Raw genomic sequence first — 18243 nt, 5'->3', positions numbered from 1 at the left:
AACCTTAACCTATAACCTAACCTAAACCTATACTTATAACCTAAAACTATTCCCAAATTCCAAAACCTATAACCTAAACCTAAGCTTTCCCTAAACCTATAAGCTAAACTCAATTCCCTAAAGCTAAACCTACACCTAATCCTAATCTCAACTCCCTAACCTAAACCTAAACATAAACTTGAAAACTCAAACTTAAACCCAATCCCGAACCTGAACCCAATTTCCTAAACCTAAACCATAACCCATTCTCAAATCCAAAAACCTATAACCTAAACCTAAACCAAAACCAAAACTTATAACCTAAACCCCCAACCCATTCTCAAATCCCAAAACCTATAACCTAAACCAAAACCAAAACCTATAACCTAAACCCGAACCCATTCACAAATCCCAAAACCTATAACCTAAACATAAACCTTAACCTAAACCTATAACCTATAACCAAAACCTATAACCTAAACCCGAACCCATTCTCAAATCCCAAAACCTATAACCCAAACCTAAACCTTAACCTAAACCTATAACCTATAACATAGATCAAAACCTAAACCAAAACCTAAAACCTAAGCCTATAACCTATAACCTAAATCAAAACCTATTACCTTTCCCTAAACCTTAACCTAAACCTATAACCTATAACCTAAATCAAAACCAAAACCAAACCTAAACCTAAACCTAAACCTATAACATATAACCTAAACCTAAACCTAAAACCTAATGTATTCTCAAATCCCTAAACCTAAACCTACACCTAATCCTAATCTCAACTCCCTAACCTAAACTTAAACCTAAGCTTGAAAACCCAAACCTAAACCCGATCCTGAACCCAAACCCAATTTCCTAAACCTAAACCTTAACCTATAACCTAACCTAAACCTATACTTATAACCTAAACCTATTCTCAAATCCCAAAACCTATAACTATAACCTAAACCTTAACCAAAAACCTATAACCTAACCTAAACCTAAACATATAACCTTAACATAAACCTAAACCTATAACCTTAACCTTAACATATAACTTTAACCAAAACCTATAACCTAAACTTATTCTCAAATCCTGAACCCGATTTTCTAAACCTAAACCTTAACCCATTCTCAATTTGCTAAACCGATAGCTTATAACCTAAACCGAAACCTAAACCTATACCTTAACCTAAACCTATAACTTATAACCTAAACATAAACCTAAAACCTAAATGTCTTCTCAAATCCCTAAACCTAAACCTACACCTAATCCTAATCTCAACTCCCTAATCTAAACCTAAACCTAAACTTGAAAGCCCAAACCTAAACCCGATTCAGAACCTGAACCCGATTTTCTAAACCTAAACATTAACATATTCTCAATTCCCTAAACCTATATCTTATAACCTTAACCTAAACCTAAACCTAAACCTATAACCTATAACTTTAACCTAAACCTAAACCTAAACCTGTAACCTATAACCTAAACCGAAACCTAAAACCTAAATGTATTCTCAAATCTTTAAACCTAAACCTACACCTAATCCTAATCTCAACTCCCTAATCTAAACGTACACTTAAACTTGAAAACCCAAACCTAAACCCGATCCCGAACCCGAACCCGATTTCCCAAAGTTAAACCTTAACCTTTTCTCAATTCCCTAACCTATATCTTATAACCTAAACCTAAGCCTAAACCTAAACCTTAACCTAAACCTAAACCTAAACCTAAACCTGTAATCTATAACCTAAACATAAACCTAAAACCTAAATGTATTCTGAAATCCCTAAACCTAAACTTACACCTAATCCTAATCTTAACTCCCTAACCTAAACCTAAACCTAAACTTGAAAACCAAAACCTAAACCTGAACCCGAACCCCAACCCGATTTCCTAAACCTATACCTTAACCTATTCTTAATTCCCTAAACCTATAGCTTATAGCCTAAACCTAAACTTAAACCTGTAACCTAAACCTAAAAGCTAAATGTATTCTCAAATCCCTAAACCTAAACCTACACCTAATCCTAATCTCAACTCCCTAACCTAAACATAAACCCGATCCCAAACCGAACCCGATTTCCTAAACCTAAACCTTAACCTATTCTCAATTCCCTAAACCTATTGCTTATAACCTAAACCGAAACCTATACCTATACCTTAACCTAAACCTAAACCTAAACCTATAACATATAACTTAAACATAAACCTAAAACTTAAATATATTCTCAAATCCCTAAACCTAAACCTACACATAATCCTAATCTCAACTCCCTAACCTAAACCTAAACCTAAACTTGAAAACCCAAACCTAAACCCGATCCCAAACTCAAACCCGATTTCTTAAACCTAAACCTAAATGTATTCTCAAATCCCTAAACCTAAACCAACACCTAATCCTAATCTCAACTCCCTAACCTAAACCTAAACTTAAACTTGAAAACCCAAACCAAAACCCGATCCCAAGCCCGAACCCGATTTCCTAATCCTAAACCTTAACCTATTCTCAATTCCCTAAACCTAAACCTAAACCTATAACCTATAACCTTAACCTAAACCTAAACCTAAACCTGTAACCTATAACCTAAACCTAAACCTAAAACCTATGTATTCTCAAATCCCTAAACCTAAACCTACACCTAATCCTAATCTCAACTTCCTAACCTAAACCTAAACTTGAAAACCCAAACCTAAACCCGATCTCGAACCCGAACCCAATTTCCTAAACCTAAACCTTAACCTATTCTCAATTCCCTAAACCTATAGCTTATAACCTATACCTATACCTAAACCTAAACCTATAACATATAACATATAACCTAAACCTAAACCTAAAACCTAATATATTCACAAATCCCTAAACCTAAACCTACACCTAATCCTAATCTCAATTCCCTAACCTAAACCTAAACCTAAACTTGAAAATCCAAACATAAACCCGATCCCGAACCCAATTTCTTAAACCTAAACCTTAACATATTCTCAATTCCCTAAACCTATAGCTTATAACCTAAACCTAAACTTAAACTTTAACCTAAACCAATAACCTATAACCTAAACCTAAACCTAAACCTATAACCTAAATGTATTCTCAAATTCCTAAACCTAAACCTACACCTAATCCTAATCACAACTCCTTAACCTAAACCTAAACCTAAACCTACACTTGAAAACCCAAACCTAAACCCGATCCCGAACCCGTACCCAATTTCCTAAACCTAAACATTAACATATTCTCAATTCCCTAAACCTATAGCTTATGACCTAAACCCAAAGCTTAACCTAAACCTAAACCTAAACCTATAACCTAAACCTAAACCTAAAACCTAAATGTATTCTCAAATCCTTAAACCTAAACCTACACCTAATCCTAATCTCAAAATCCAAACCTAAACCCGATCCCGAACCCAAACCCGATTTCCTAAACCTAAACCTTAACCTATAACCTAACCTAAACCTAAACCTATAACCTAAACCTAAGCCTAAAACCTAAACCTAAACCTAAAATCGAAATGTATTCTCAAATCCCTAAACCTAAACCTATACTTAATCCTAATCTCAACTCCCTAACCTAAACCTAAACCTAAACTTGAAAACCCAAACCTAAACCCGATCCCGAACCCGAACCCGATTACCTAAACCTAAACCTTAGCATTTAACCTAACATAAGCCTAAACCTATTACCTGCACTTATAACCTAAACATATAACCTAAACATAAGCCTAAAACCTAAACCAAAACCTAAAATCGAAATGTATTCTCAAATCCTTGAACCTAAACCTACACCTAATCCTAATCTCAACTCCCTGACCTAAGCTTAAACCTAAACTTGATAACCCAAACCTAAACCTGATCCCGAACTCGGACCCGATTTCCTAAACCTAAACCTTAACCTTAACCTATTCTCAATTCCCTAAAGCTATAACCTATATACTATAACCTATAACTAAAACCTAAACCTTAACTTAAACCTATAACCTAAGCCTAAACCTTAACCTAAACCTAAACCAAAACCTATAACCTAAACCTTAACCTATAACCTATAACCTATAACCTAAACTTATAACCTATAACCTAAAACCTAATCCTAAACCTAAACCTAAACCTAAAACCTAAAACCTAAACCTAAACCTATTTTAATGATCAGTTTTATTTTTAAAAAGTGCCCGCTTTTTTAAAAGAAGTTTATGCAATTCTTCATGATTCTGAATTATAATGTTTTGTTGGTTTAATATTTTTTTTTCAGGTGAGAGAACACAAAGAAAATTGTTGCTGATTTTTTTTCTTTTTTTATTTATGATGTTAAACTTATATGTATTTATGTGTGGAAGAATGTAATGTGGATAAGATTGCTTGTGTTTGGATGGATGTAGTTTGTATTTGGATGAATGTAGTTTATGTTGGATTTACGTAGTTTGGGTTGTTTAGATGGATGTGAATGTGAATATGATGAAATATTATTATATAATAGGTGTATATCAGGAAGAATACGATGAAATATATATTGATCCTCTTATAAAGGACGGTCTATGGCCGTCCTTTGAAGGCCTATAAGAGACGGTCCATGACAGTCCTTTTTAAGGACGGTCCATGACCGTCCTTTTAAAGGACGGTCAATGGCCGTCCTTTAAAGGCTTATAAGAGGGTCCATGACAGTGCTTTTTAAGGACGGTCCATGACCGTCCTTTTAAAGGACGGTCTATGGCCGTCCTTTGAAGGCTTATTAGAGACGGCCTACGACGGTCTTTTTTAAGGACGGTCCATGACCGTCCTTTTAAAGAACGGTCGATGGCCGTCCTTTAAAGGCTCATAAGAGACGGTCCGAGACCGTCCTTTTTTAGGACGGTCCATGACCGTCCTTTTTTTGTCAATAAAAATGACGGTTTTCAACCGTCCTTTAAGTAATATGACACGTCAAAATTTGACGGCCCTTGCGATGATCCATGACCGTCCTTTTTGGTCATTTGAGACGGTTTTGGACCGTCCTTTTTTCACAATTTTGGCGTAGTGGTTGTAATATAATAATTTAGATTTAAATTCTTGCAATTTATTTCAATTCATTGCTATTTATTTATTCCTTTTCTGTTTGAGTTCTTAATACAAAGAACATTCTAGAAATAATGTTGTCCTGCCATAAACCCTTAGTTTTTATGGTGTAAGGTTGTCCTTAGAACAACATTTGTATCAACCTCTTAATTCTTGATTATTGAGGTTGCTTTTCATTTTCAGCATTGTGAATTGATTTCTTTTAATTGGTTATCATATTCTTTTATTCCGCTGTTAAAGCTTAAATTTGGCATAGTCCTATTCACCCCCGCTCTAGGACATATAGCTTGGCCTTTTCAAGTGGTATCAAAGCTTAATGGCTCGCTTTTAATTCTTTATTCTTGGATTCATTTCCTGAGCTAACGATCTAAGATATAAATAAGATGTCAAATTTTGATAGCCTTTCAGTTACTAGGCCTCCACCATTTGATGGCTCCAACTATGCCTATTGGAAAGCCAGGATGAGGATTTTCCTCAAATCAATGGATGAGAGTATATGGCAAGTCACAATGACTGAATGGACCTCTCCTACCATGGAAGTAACTGGAGTCGATGGTTCAAAATCAATAAAAATTTCACCATATTTTTCTTGGACCACACTTCAGAAAAGTGAGAGCAGTGCCAATGCAAAAGCACTAAATGCAATCACTTGTGTACTATCGCGAGATGAATTCAAAAGAATTATATCCTATGATACTGCAAAGCAAGCTTGGGATATTTTAGAAATGACACACGAGGGTACTACAATTGTCAAGAAATCTAAAGTCCAACTCCTCACAACGAAATTTGAGGAAATACATATGGAAGAAAATGAAATGTTTATGGACTTCTATACAAGATTGAATGACATTGTAAACTCTATGTGGGGTCTTGGCGATAAAATCCTAGAAAGTAAAGTGTGTGCAAAGATACTACGCTCACTTCCTGGACGGTTCAACTCTAAGGTAACCGCGATCCAGGAACTTCGTGATACGGATAATATGAGGGTAGAAGAACTAGTTGGGTCTTTACAAACCTATGAATTAAAATTTAAAGCTCCTAAAGGCAAATCTATCGCTCTTAAATCTTCTAAATGTATTTCTCAAGAAAATTCTGATTTAGAAAATTCTAAAGACAATATGGCGCTTTTAGCAAAAAAGTTATACAAGATCTTCAAAAGTAAAAAGAGGGTTGATTTTCAAAAATCAAATGATAAGAAAAGATTTAAAACTAAAACCTGAAAATCTTTAAAAGATAGTCAATGTTATAACTGCCAAGAATATGGGCATTTGATAAACAAGTGTCCTAAAAGGGATAAACCCAAAAAGAAGAGCATGTTGGCTACTTGGGATGAATCATTTGATTCTGAAGCTACTTCTGAATCAGAAGATTCTGAAAACGAGTCGGGCAATGAAGTTAAAGCCCTTATGACTCTAGCCAAATTCACTTTTTTAGATAACGATGATTCAACAAGTGAAGAAAATCTGAATAGTGAATGTGAAAATGAAGATGATCTTTAAGATGCTTACAATGCCTTATACAAGGAAAGTTGTAAAATTGCTGTCAAACTTAAACTCCAAAAAGAAAAAATTTCAAACCTTAAAGAAAATTTTGAGTCTCTTGTTTTAAAAAAATCTCATATTTCAGATTGTTTTGAAAAGACTAAATGCGATTTAGAATTCAAAACTTTCTTGATTGAAAAACTTAAATCTGAAAATGATAAACTTAAGCTTGAAAACTCTTCTCTTTTGAGTTTAAAGGATACATGGAGGTATCCTTGTATGCAGCAGGACACTGCTGTTGCCAGAGGGTCGCTGACAGACGGACAGGCAAGCAGGGACCCACAGTCCCAGCCATGGGCCCCACTATGATGTGTGTTGGGGATCAACACCGTGCATTTGGTGGGCCCCTTTTTGGGCGGTGGGCCCTCTAAAAATCAGCCATATGTGGTGCTCAGGTGGCCCACATCACAGGAAACAGTATTGTTGAACGTCTACCATTGAAACCCTTTTGGGTGTCCCAGAAGTTTTGGACCATTATGAAATTTGTTTTTCCTCTACATCTAGGTTTGCGTGGTCTTATCAACAGATTGGGTGGGCCCCACGTGGGACCCAATGATGTATGTGTTTCTATCCACACCGTCCACCGTCCCTGGACGGTGGGACCCACCCCACGTGTGGGGCTACCATGGTGTATGTGTATGTCCAGGCCGTCCAGGGCTTGGACATGGTATATAATAAATATAATATTAATATATTATATTAAAATATCATGATATATTATATATTATATTATAATATAATACTATATATATATACACACACACACATGAGGGTGAGCCCTACGTGGGACCCACCTCTGCCCTTTTATGTAGCGAGCTGCATGTACAATAACCATTAGCTGCTCCTTTGGATGATAGCAAGCCCGCAAGCCCCCAATTGATGTGTGTATTTCAGCTACACCGTTCACTGTTTGGACGGTGGGGCCCACCATGATGCATACGTTGTATCCAAACCGTCCAACTATATTGAGATATCATTTCATGGCAAGAACAAAAGGGATAGGTCAGATTTAAAGTTCAGGTGGACCCCACCGTTTAAATAGTGGACCATGACATCCACCATTCAACTTCTCAAAGGCCACGGTAGTTCCGATTCAGTTGATGTTTTTGCTCTTACTTCATCTACCTCTATGTTAACTTATGAATAGGTTGGATCTCAAAAATACATAAGGGTGGGCCCGATTGATATACGTGAAGCCCATTTGATTTGGCCCATTTGAATCAGCCCATTTGATTCAGCCCGTTGATACGACCCATTTGATGTATTTGGGCCCCATTTGATGAGGCCCGATGTAATGTATCAGGGGCCAGTGGGTTGAGGCCCATTGTGATGTATTAGGGCCCGTTGTTGAGGCCCACCTTGATGTGTATAGGGTCCGTTGTCGAGGCCCACCTTGATATATATGAGGCCCATGTGATGCGACCCATGTGATGTATTCTGGCCCATTAGCGCGGCCCGATTTGATATACATGAGGCCCATTGGCATGGCCCGATTTGATATAATAAGGCCCATTAGCGCGACCGGATTTGATATACATGAGGCCCATTGGTGCGGCCCGGTTTGATATACATGAAGCCCATTGGCATGGCCCGATTCGATATACATGAGGCCCATTGGAGCGACCCAATCTGATATAGATGAGGCTCATTGGTGAGGCCCGATTTGATATACATGAAGCCCATTAGTACGACCCATCATGATGTATTTTAACCCATGGGCGGGGCCCGCCCGTTTGTATTGTTAAGACCCATTACGATGTATTTGAGGCCCATGGGCATGGCCTATTGTGATGTATTCATGGCCTGTGGGCAAGGCCCATTATGATGTATTCGTTGCCTATGAGCAAGGCCCATTGTGACATGTATTAGGCCCATGATGCATGACCCATGTGATGTATTCAAGACCCATGTGTAGGGTCCACATGTCATGTATTTGAGGCCCATGAGCAGGGCCCACCTGTTGTGTATATGTGGCCCTTGAGTAAGGCCCATTGTGTTGTATATTAGGCCTTTTTATGAGGCCGCGTGCCTATTATATGTTTGGCTCTATGTGGGCCATTCCTTGGGGGCAATGTTGGTTAAATGTCCACGTTGTCGAAGCCGATTGTTGATGCCGGTTATTGATACCATTATGAGTATGTGACAGCATAGCATCATGATACATGCCCATATGCATCATCTGCATGTTTGTTATGAGATATGATTGACCATTGCATATGCCATAGTGCCGGTTGTTTGTAGGACTCCCTGATAGGCGGAGTTACCCCACATGAGCATGCGGTATAGGCAGGTTTGATGCATGATTAGATGGTATGACTCATGCATCTCGCATTTTATGATATGACCACCGTACACCTTAACGACATCAGGACCATAGCCTCCACAGGCATATCGTGGATGGCCAGATAGGACACCGGAATCTGTTTTACATGGGGTGTTATAGATATCCTTGGGTGAAAGTTCCAGAACCCTCTTAATTCCAGAGGTTTCTCTAACGTCTAGACCGAGTGGATGCATGAGCGCATGAGGGCCGTATACCGTTAGGTCATGTCTCCCACTGTGTCATGGTCGGTTGGAAGGGGGTACGGCTTTACCTGCTTGAGAGAAGGGGGCAATGCTAGGCTTAGTCTGACCAGCTCAAGGAATGGGTCCACTATCGACGAGCTGGGCCCGATATTGGCAGGCGGATAGTGAGGTCTCTTCCACTTACCTTATTACGCGGGATGGGGCGGCAATCTGGTTTGGAGTGTAATAGACCTCGATAATTTCTCCAGAGAGGAACTGTACTGATATGTAGACTTATTGAGCAGGAGTTACATATTCATTCATTCATTCACTATCCACTCGGGCTGGTGGTGCGCAACTAATTGTTATGTACCTTCACATGGCCAGGATTTTGGTTAGGCGTGCGACTAACCTGAGATCAGGACTCTACCACATTGAGTCTGACTATCCAAATTTAGATATAGGACTGGTTTAGATAGAAGTCCTTTGTGATAGACCCCATAGCCTGTGATACTACGTACTATCATCCTGACTTCACACTCCAGCTTAGTCATTTCATTCGCATTACATATTGCATTACATCCTCAGCACATAGCATTTGGCTTACTTTATCTCCTTATTGCATAGCTGATATACATTGCTTCCTTAATATATGATATTGGTTTGTTATATTTTTGCATCGCATAGCCTACATAAGGTTGATGGTATTTATGGGCTTATCAACATGTTTTTGCGTTACTCTAATATTGTATGATTTATGAACTCACTAGTATTTCTGATATTGCATTATTTATGGGCTTGTCAGTATTTCCGCTTACTCTGATTACTCTAATATTGCGTACTAGGCACTTACCTTGTGCACACACTTTCACCGACTACTAAGCTTTCTATAAGCTTATGTATGATAGATGTGTGCAGGTGACGTTAGGTTGCAGCAGCGTTGAGCTTGGAGCATGCAGCGGACCTCTAGAGCTTTGATTTTCGATATATGTATTTCCCTTTCAGCAATGCATTCAAATGATTATATTAGTAGATATGTGATGATGATGTTACCTTTGTGATTTAGGTAAACTTGTGGTTATGCTTATTACGAGACAAATGTACGTTGGAAAATCCTTCTTGTAGGATCCCAGGATCGAAATCTGGCGTATGCACGCTGGGAGCCGAGAATGGGGTACTACGGAGGCTGTCAGCACCGGATTTGGCGATCGGGAATTTTGTAAGCCCGATTTTCGGATTTGGGGCATGACAAGACTGATCTAGCTATCAAGTGGACCACACTACCATAACAGTGGGGATTGAACATCCAGCACTGGAACCCTTTAGGTCACAGAAGTTTTGGACCAATATGAAATTTGTTTTTCCTCCTATTTAGAAACAAATGTTATGGTGGCCCCTATGAAATTTTCTAAACAGTGAAAATTACTATCTCCATTACTATTTGTGATGCGGTCCAAATGATATTTTGATCATTATCACTGTTATTATTGTGATATGGTCTAGTTGATCTTTTAATATGATTCATTTTATATATATTGATTTCTAAAAGTAGATGAGCTGGGTTCGGCTTATTTGAACTCTGCCCATACGACTTGGCCTAGTTGATTCGGCACATTGTTTTGGGCCATTTGATTAGGCCCGATGTTGAGGCCTACCTGGATATATATGAGGCCCATGGATGCGGCCCATTTGATGTATTTAGAGCCCTTGGGTCGAGGCCCAACGGGATGTTCATAAGGCCCATTGCAATGTGTGATTCCACTATGGTTTATGTAATGATATTCATGGTAGGCCGTGCCTTGGGAGCAATGATGGTTTGATGCCCACATTGTAAGGACGATGTTGGTTAAATGTCTGCATTGTCACTCTCCCCAGGGCCCATTGATAGGCCCATACTTGTAGTGTATAGGTCGTCTAGGCCCATCTTCGTTATGAACAGAGTCCATCACCATATAACATGTTTAGTATAGATCCATGATTCATGCTCATACGCATCATATATATGCTTGATATGAGGAGTAACTGATCATAGCATATGTCATTGGGCAGATTGTTTATGGGCTCCCTGATAGGCAGAGTTGTCATTCATGAGCGCGCGGTACGCGTAGGATTGTTGCATGTCTGGTAGAGTGATTCATGCACTTGCATTTATGTGATTATGATTATTGTATGCCCTAGGGATATCAGGGCCATAGCCTCCACAGGCACATCGTGGATGACTGGATTGGATACTTGAAATACTGTTTCTAACATCGGGGCGCCATAGATGTCCCTGGGTGAAAATCCCTAAACCCGATGGTATCAGAGGATGACTCCAACATTAAGACCGAGTGGATGCATGAGCGTGCTAGGGCCGTATACCAGTGGGCCGCGTCTCCTACTTTGCCATGGTCAATTAGAAAGGGGTGTGAACTTACCCGCCTAAGTGAGGGGGCAATTTCTAGGTTGAGTTTGACTAGCTTAAGGAATGAGTCCGCTATCAATGAGTCGTACCCGATATTGGCAGGCGGATAGTGAGGTCTCTTCCACTCTCTCAGTTGTGCGCTCGGATATGGGCGGCAAGTTGGCGTAGAGTGTATTAATCCCAGTGATTATCCAAAATGAGAACTGTACTGATATTTGATGAGCTGTGTTGATATGTAGATTTGGATGAGGATTGACATGCTTGATTTGCATCTCGCATCGCATGGTCTTGATATGGCCGATAGCACTGCATAGCCTTGGTATGGCTGATTGCATTCACGTACTCATCAGTATGACTCCGCATTACTCTGACCTTGTATTCTGAGCACGGTCATATTGCGCACACACTTATGCCACCCTCTAAGCTTTCTATAAGCTTATGCATAATTGATGAGTGCAGGTGACGCCCGAACGCAGTCGTAGCCTCGTCACAATTGGAGCATACAGTCGAACTTTTGGAGTTTCTGTTATTATCATTATCTTGTATTTCCCTTCATACGCATTGTACTCAAAGTTTTTTATCATAGTGGATTTTGTGATGGTGTTTTTGTGGTTATTATTTATGGGTTATGCTTATGGTTATGCTTATACTGAATCAAAATCATGTTTGAAATCCTCCTTGTAAGATCATAGGATCAGAACCTGCTGTATAGGTTGCGAGAGCTAAGAATGGGATACTACGAAGGCTGTCGGCGCCGGATTCAGCGATCGGGAATTTTGTGAGCTTGGTTTCCTAGTTCGGGGTGCGACATTATCTCTTGTTGAGATTTTACTGCAATGATATCATCTGAGTCATTACATAAGGCGTAAACAATAATTGATTTGGATGGTCCATTCATTTGAGCATGAATTGGATGATATGATCATCCAATGAAACTGTTTTATTCCGTGGCTCAAAATAAGAGACAAAAGTTGGGAATGTGGATCCTTTTGCATGCTAACCATGTTTCAAATGATCACGTGACATAGGTTACATTTGGACCACACCAATCTCTACTGTTGCACGGAGGATTACTTATGATTAGACTTTTCGAAAGTGTATGGGGATTATTAGCATTTATCATTGACTCCAAAGAAGGAAACTCTAGTTAGAAGAGAGATGCCCGACAAAAGTAAGCTGACTCAATCTCACAAAGCAATTGTTGAATTTTAGAGTGGGCCCTGAATTAGAGATGGGGGCAATTCGGCTGAATCGCTACGGACTCAATCAGTCATCCGGTGCGACTAACCCAGGACCGAATGAGTCAGTCCGAGTCACCGAGTCTTTTATTTATGGGTTGAGCCAGGCTGAAGCTGCACCTACGATTTCTAATAAATGCACATCGAAGTATCAATGTTTTCCGGTGGCTAAGATCTACCAATTTTAGAAACTTTTAGGGCATGGTCCTTACAAGGTGGGACACAAAAACGGTGTGGGTCACGTGTAAATGAAACATGATCACACCCGTCCTCCATAAGTCGATGAATCATTAGCTCGTTGCCGACCAATCGTTCTGTGATCCAAACCAGTGATCTGTTGGGCCTCAATGTGGATGAAAGGTGCACCAAAAATATCCTCAATGAGGCAATGGCAACCGTTCAATATAGTGCCCTGAAAATTTACGACCAAGTAGAGAAATTAACCAACGCCTGTAACGTTCAGTTGGCAAAGACCCAAGATTGGCGGCTAGGATAATCCAATTCAGGAGACTTTTGGGTCAGGTCTATTCGCTTTGGACCGACCAAGGGAACATGGGCCCCAACTTTATAAACTGAAACCTCATCCTCACTCAACATACTTCATCCTCACCTCAACCCCTTTCCTAAGCCCATCTAAAAGCAAATTGAACGGAATATATCCATCATGTGATCTGATGGCTCCACATTGTAACTGCACTCCCCTCGCATGTGGAAATGCCAAGCATGTGTGTGTGACATCAGAGCCGTTCATCAGACTATTCTCACCGTCTAATTGCCATGTTTGCAAAATCAGAGCAATACGATCATCAGGCAGGTCATATGTCTACTGAGATTTTGATGATCCATCGGTTTCTATTCACCCTTCATTTGTTGTGTACATTTGTGGCCCACCTTCTAATCCCAATGGTCTGAACTTTTTCGGCCAAAGCATCTAAACATTGGAGATGGCCTGATGAGCAGCTCTGATGTCACACACACATGAGCAGGGTTTGCACGTGTGGGGCAACTGCAGGTATAATTTCTCATGGACCGAAACATACCTTTGGTCCCACCCCCACATGAGTATTTGTGGGCTAATAGTTTCACTTTTGCCCTTTTGGCCTTTAGATTCATGTGTGGGTCTGAGATACCGGCTCATGTGAAGCTGTTTTCTGCAATGGACATTTTAAAGCAAGGGTGCTGATTACCCCTTTCGGCCGTTAAAAAATGACTAGTATGATACTCAGGCAGAGTCTGACGCTTGATACACAGGCACCCAGAAACTATACACGTGGCATAAATTAACTCAAGTTAAACCCCGAAATCGTGGAACTCAACGTCGCCAAATACCACAATCAGATTGCTTGAACAATCCTATCCTCTGATACGTGGACACTTGTTTGTTGAAATAGAACCGTTGGATATTCTTCATTTTTAACCATCCAATAAAAATCCACCCATCTAATGTTTAGATAATCAAATAAGCTGTAACTTTTTGTTCATGATACATCTCAACTGAGAAACATAACTGGGAAAGTTTAATTTGACTTGCTTGTATGGCACGTATTCAAATATCTATGTAGTTTCTAAGTGCATGCATATCATCAATCACGATCTGCCAGAGTATCAAAGTTTATGTAAAAAATAGAGGACCCAAATGCTCTTTTTACTTAAATACTGGTGGATCTCTTATTATATTATTTCTCCATTGCATGAGGGATAGAACATTGCTTGCTGCTTTTTGAAGCTAATGAAGCATTTCATGTGATCACTCAAGCATCAATCCTAAGAACAGAATGTGAGAATAGGACCGTTTCAGTAGTCTGAAAGACCACCAAAGGCTTTTAGATGGTGGGCTCAAAGAACATACTTGTGCTCTAACGTTGGTGATTGGAAATAGCCCTGTGAACCCCACATTGCCCATTTTTCTTCAAATGCAGGTCCACTTCAAACCTTTGTGAGTTAAAGTTAAACCAACACCTGATTTGTGGGGGCCCACTAGATTTGTGCATGACATCTGTTGGGGGGAAATGGAACGACCTATAAAATGAGCCAACTCTACATCCAGCACGGACCCAATGGGTCAAACTGCTCGCAAGAAACCTACTGGCAAAGAAAAGATGACCACGAAATAGGTCGGTATAATCATAGGTCCACATGACTACTGGCCGATCTATTGAGTAGGCCGGCGCAACTATAGGTCGTCTATAGGTCGGCTATAGGTCGGCACGACCATAGGTCAGCTATAGGTTGGCCATAGCTTAGCACGGTATCTGACAAAGTTAGCAGTCAGTATCAACCTCATGTGAATGCTGATTCGTCGAGACCTCAGGTGAATGTTCATATGTCGAATAGCTTAGTATTACCAACCTCTAAGGCGTCATCCACCTTTGCCGACTGACCTTGTCCTGAGCAACCAACCTAAGGATCTCCCTAACAGCCCGAAGATATCTCTCCCGAGATCTTCGGGAGATAAGATCAGATCTTGAGGATCTCGAACGCCCGTAATCTCGAAGAGATCTCCGGCATAGCCGGAGATCCATGCGGGAAGATCTCTGACGTATCCGCCCTCCTAAATGGAAAACTCTTCTTACGATGTGATCTTCCCACTCATATAAATAAGGAAGCCCTTAGCTAGTGAAAGGTATGCATACTCAATCCTTCATATGACTGGTGACTATTTTTCCTAAAAGATTATCTCCTATAAAGACCCAAGTTCCTGACTTAGGCATCGGAGGGTCCCTTGTACTAGCCAGGGTCTCCTTTGTTTCTTTCTTTCTTGTTTGTAGGTTCTTGAGGGTCTATAAGAAAACTGCATCAATAATTTGGCGCCATCTGTGGGAACGAAATTAGAGTCGTTTCCTGCTTTACTAAAAAGATTACAATGGCCAAAGGGAAGAAGAAAACCCGAGTCTCCCCAGTTGCAGCTGACCTTACGTTGCCCCCGTAGCAGCCTGATAGTCATCGAGGTTCTTCCTCCTAACATCACCCTGATTCCGATCTCGGGAGGCAAGGTCAGTAGTCTTATGTCAAAGGAGGACAGTTGAACTCCCTCGAGCAGTAGTTCGAAATGCTGAACAACAATATGAACTTCATGAGGCAGTTGTTAGAACAATTACAACCTTAACATATAAAGACGACCGTTAAGGAAAATGAGCAAGCATGCCACATTCCCCCTCAGCCTTCCAATATGCCCGTCGCTTCTCAGAGAAGCCGACAACACGGTTTGACCAATCCAGCCCCATCTCATGTTTCAGGGACTGCAGCCTTGCCCGCTTCTAATATACGCCACGAGCTAGACCAAAAGAAGCGCGACAAAGCCCCATTTGAAACTATTGTTGAAAGCTACGAGCCCTGGGAGGCCGAGCTCAAGGACTTGCATGGTCAAATAGGAGACATGTGAGAAGCCTACCGCACAAATGCATTAACCTCACTGGAAGCAATAATGGAGAAAATCGAGCTTCCATTTACTGTCGACATCATGAAGGCACGACTGTCGGACATATTCCGTCTACCTCAGATCACTCCATTCCTGGGAAATACCGACCTATTAGAGCATATGGAATCTTTTAGGATCTATATAGAGCTCCACAATGTGTCTAACGCAATAATGTGCTGAGCTTTCTCCTTGCCTTAACTGGAGCTGCCCGACTGTGGTTCAAGAAGTTGAAGCCGAACTCCATTAGTTCGTTCTCCCAACTCAGCCAAGTTTTCATCACAAACTTTATAGGGGGAAAGAAAAGACTCAAACTAGCCTCCCACCTCCTTCATGTCATTCAAAAGGACAGCGAACTATTGAAAGATTACATCAAACGCTTCAATCTGGAAGCGTTGCAGGTTCGAAAGCATTCTAAAGAACACGCCTTAACCGCGATCATGGGAGGGCTGAGAGACCGTCAGTGTCTCTTTTCGCTGGACAAAAATCTGCCAACAACAATGGCCGATCTACTGAACAGGTCACAAAAATATGCCAACGCTAAAGAGGCTCATGCCCTTCGAGATGCTATCGAGAATAAAGCTCCCCCAACCAAAGAACAACAAACAAGGGTAGAACCAAGTTTGACCACTACAAATAGAAAAGGAAGGATGACCAATCACACAACAACCATCGAACGAATAAACAACCTGACAACAAGTTCAAGACGTATACTCCTCTCAACAAAACGCCCGAACAAGTCTTGATGGAGATTCAGGACAAGCATATCCTTACCTATCCAAGCAAGTTGAAATTTGATCCTAATAAAAGGAGTAAAAGAAAATATTGCATTTTCTATCGAGATCACGGTCATTTGACGCACGACTGCTTCAACCTCAAGCAGGAAATTAAAGCACTCATTCGTAACGGTTACCTTAGAGAATGCGTAAGTCATCGAGAGGATCGGGCCATGACAAAAGATGCGCAGCCCGTCAATAATGAACCAACAGAAGAAATATGCACCATTGTCGGGGGCCCTGGGGGTGGAGGAGATTCAAATCAAGCTCCAAAAGCCCACGCATGAAGCATCATTCATTTCGACTCAGAACGCGAGATCCTTACCACTAGCCAACCTTCGAAAGAACAAAAGGTGGAGACTTGCAGCCTGACCTTTACCAAAGAGGACGCCTGAGGAATCCACCATCCACACGATGACGCACTTGTGGTCACCCTGACCATAGCCAATCATAAAGTGTTTCGAATCCTCATGAATACTGGATCGTTAGTAAACATCCTCTTCACATAAGCGTTTGATAAGATGAGAGTTAGTCAGTCAAGACTCCATTGCTCATTTTCTCAGGTTTTAAGGTCGTACCAGAAGGATCAATACAGCTCCACTAATGGCCGGAGATGGGTAGAATTAGGTAACTATGATGATCGACTTTCTAGTAGTGGACTGTCCATCTGTATACAATGCAATCCTCGGCCATCCATCTCTCGACGCCCTGCGAGCTGTGGTCTCGACCTACCACTTAGCCATGAAATTTTCGATCGAGAAAGGTGTCGGATCAGTGACGGGAGACCAACACGAAACTCGACAGTGTCGGATTAGTGAAGGGAGATCAACACAAAGCTCGACAATGCTACAAAACGGCACTAAGGGCTTCGCACCAATCAATGACCGTCACTTCTCTAGATCCTCATGAAGATTCTTGAGAAAGAGGTTGTCCTGTGGAAGATCTTGTCCAGTTCCACTTGACGACTTTGACCCATCTAAAACCATCCAAATTAGGTCATCCCTGACACCTCCACTACGAGACAGGATGATTGCCCTCATTAGAGGTTATGTAGACGTCTTCGTGTGGTCTCATGAAAACATGCCCGACATCGACCTAAAAATCATCATGCATCGCTTGAATGTCAACCCCGACCACCAACCAATTCGACAGAAGTGTTGCGTGCTCGATCCTGAATGATATGCAGTGATCGAAGAAGAAGTCGACAAACTTCTTAAAGTCGGATTCATTGAGAAAGTCTATTATTTCCACTGGATAGCCAACATAGTCTTTGTCAAGAAGTCTAATGGGAAATGGCAGGTCTATGTTGACTATACAGACCTGAACAAGGCCTGTCCCAAAGATAGTTTT

Source organism: Magnolia sinica, chromosome 4 (assembly GCF_029962835.1).
Source record: "Magnolia sinica isolate HGM2019 chromosome 4, MsV1, whole genome shotgun sequence".
NCBI lineage: Eukaryota > Viridiplantae > Streptophyta > Magnoliopsida > Magnoliales > Magnoliaceae > Magnolia > Magnolia sinica.
The sequence above is the reverse complement of the archived record's forward strand: the minus strand, read 5'-3'. Positions refer to the sequence as shown.